Source organism: Elephantulus edwardii, unplaced genomic scaffold (genome assembly GCF_000299155.1).
Source record: "Elephantulus edwardii isolate Elephantulus edwardi_28Jun2011 unplaced genomic scaffold, EleEdw1.0 scaffold00008, whole genome shotgun sequence".
Lineage (NCBI taxonomy): Eukaryota > Metazoa > Chordata > Mammalia > Macroscelidea > Macroscelididae > Elephantulus > Elephantulus edwardii.
In genome coordinates, this window is record NW_006399758.1 from 14,187,925 (window position 1) to 14,190,605 (window position 2,681).

General features: G+C 49.0%; 1 pseudogene; it reads left to right on the plus strand.

Moving 5' to 3' along the window:
- Window positions 1-1,329: 1,329 nt before the first annotated feature.
- Window positions 1,330-2,658, plus strand: LOC102873692 (annotated as a pseudogene).
- The last annotated feature ends 23 nt before the right edge of the window (window positions 2,659-2,681 follow it).

The following is a 2,681-nucleotide window of genomic DNA, read 5'->3' on the forward strand; positions in this document are numbered from 1 at the left end:
AAGACTAGCTCTTATAAAGTGAGGTTAGTATAAAAGGGCAGGAAATCAAGAAATGAATTACATTGGGCAAGTCAGCTGTCAGGGACCTCTCCAGAGCACTAAAGAGCAATGACATTAGTTAGTCTGTAGATTAAGGTGTGCCTGATCCAGGTCATAGTCTTTGCAATTGCTTGCTATGTGTCAGAGAGCTGGACAATGACTAGAGATGATAGAAAGACAATTGATGCCTTTGAGCTACGGTGTTGGAGAAGAGTATTGAATATACCATGAACAGCTAGGAGAACAAACAGGTTTGGTCTGGAGAGGGTGAAGCTGGGCGGCTCTTTGGAGGCAAGGATTCTGAAGCTTCATCTGACATACTTTGGACATGTTACAAGGAGGGACCGGTCCTTGGAGAGGGACATCATGCTTGGGAGGGTGGGGGGACAGCGCAGGAGGGGAAGGCCCTTGATGGGATGGATCGATTCAGTGACTGGGGTAATCGGGATGGGTGTGTCAGAGACAATAAGATTAGCACAGGATAGAGCAGGGTTTAGGGCTCTTGTACATAGTGTCGCTATGAGTCACAAGCAGCTTGATGGCATATAACAACAGCAACATAGTCTATAGGGAGTTGCACTGCACTACTAAACAAGAGGCCATATCTCTTCAGTGGTTCAAATCCACCAGCTGCTCTGCAGAATGAAGATGGACAATCTCTCTGGAGTGAGTTTACAACCTTGGAGACTTAAAAAAAGAGTCAACTATGAGTAGATTCCAACTTGAAAACAATAAATATAGTTGCTCTTATAAAGCATAATACCTTGTCATCCCCCCCTCCCCCGGAGGCACTTAACGAAGCTCAAACTTAATAGATAACATATACTTGGAAGAGCATTGGTAGGATGTATGAATTCAAAAGAGCTTGAGATGTATTAAGGGACTCTAGTTTTGTAGTGTGTAAAATAGGAGTCTGTGAATCAAAAGGTAGGCAGTTTGAATCATCAGCTGCTCTGTGAGAGAAAGATATGCAGCCTCCTACTGTAAATATTTGCAATCTTAGAAAACAGATAGGAGATTGCTTAAGTTGGAAACTATTCAAAGGCAGTGAGTTGGTTATTTTGAGTTTAGAGATGGATTAAGAACCCTCGTAGAGCCTCCCTCCTCCTTTCTCCCTTTCTGAACCTTCCTGCTGCAACGTTCAGATCTCACTGCTCCAGCCTCTGGGGCACTTACCATCCTGGCAGCATGTGATCCACAGAGGGGGAAAAATTATATATTGTTCCTTTGCCCCACGCACACCCAAGACGAGAGATAAAAATCCCAACAACCAAACCTTAATTTTCCACCATGAGGGAAATCGTGCATATCCAGGCTGGTCAGTGTGGCAACTGGATCAGTGGCAAGTTCTGGGAGGTGGTCAGTGATGAACACGGCATCGACCCCACCGGCACCTCCCGTGGGGACAGCGACCTGCAGCTGGACCGCATCTCAGTGTACGGCAATGAACTCACAGGTGGCAAATATGTTCCTCGTGCTATCTTGGTGGATCTAGAACCTGGAACCAAGGATTCAGTTCGCTCAGGTCCTTTTAGCCAGATCTTCAGACCAGACAACTTTGTTTTTGGTCAGTCTGGGGCAGGCAACAACTGGGCCAAGGGTCACTATACAGAAGGGGCCGAGCTGGTCGATTCGGTTTTGGATGTGGTGCGGAAGGAGGCTGAGAGCTGTGACTGCCTGCAGGACTTCCAGCTGACCCACTCCCATGGGGAAGGCACAGACTCTGGAATGCGCACCTTGCTCATCAGCAATATCAGAGAAGAGTATCCTGACTGCATCATGAACACCTTCAGTGTGGTGCCTTCACCCAAAGTATCCGACACTGTGGTTGAGCCCTACAATGCCACCCTCTCTGCCCACCAGTTGGATGAGACCTACTGCCTCAGTAATTAAACCCTCTACAATATCTGCTCCCATACCCTCAAGCTGACCACACCAACCTATGAAGACCTCAACCACCTTGTCTCAGCCACCATGAGCGGTGTCACCACCTGCCTCCGCTTCCCTGGCCAGCTCAATGCTGACCTCCGCAAGCTGGCTGTCAACATGGTGCCCTTCCCACGTCTCCATTTCTTCATGCCTGGCTTTGCCCCACTAACCAGCTGTGGTAGTCAGCAGTACCAGGCCCTCACTGAGCCTGAGCTCACCCAGCAAGTGTTTGATGCCACGAACATGATGGCTGCTTGTGATCCCCGGCCATGGCCGCCACCTCACTGTGTCTTCCACTGCTGTCTTCCGATGACAGATGTCCATGAAGGAGGTGGATGAGCAGATGCTTAATGTGCAAAATAAGAATAACAGCTACTTTGTGGAATGGATCCCCAACAACGTCAAGACCACTGTCTGTGACATCCTGCCTGTGCCCTCAAGATGGCAGTCACCTTCATTGGCAACAGCACTGCCATCCAGGAGCTCTTCAAGTGCATCTCAGAGCAGTTCACTGCCATGTTCCGTCGGAAGGCCTTCCTCCACTGGTACACCGGTGAGGGTACGGACGAGATGGAGTTCTCTGAGGCCGACAGCAATGTGAATGACCTTGTTTCTGAGTACCAACAGTACCAAGATGCCACCGCAGAAGAGGAGGAAGATTTCGGTGAAGAGGCTGAAGAGGAGGCTTAAGGCAGTGTGTCCTATCACCTCGG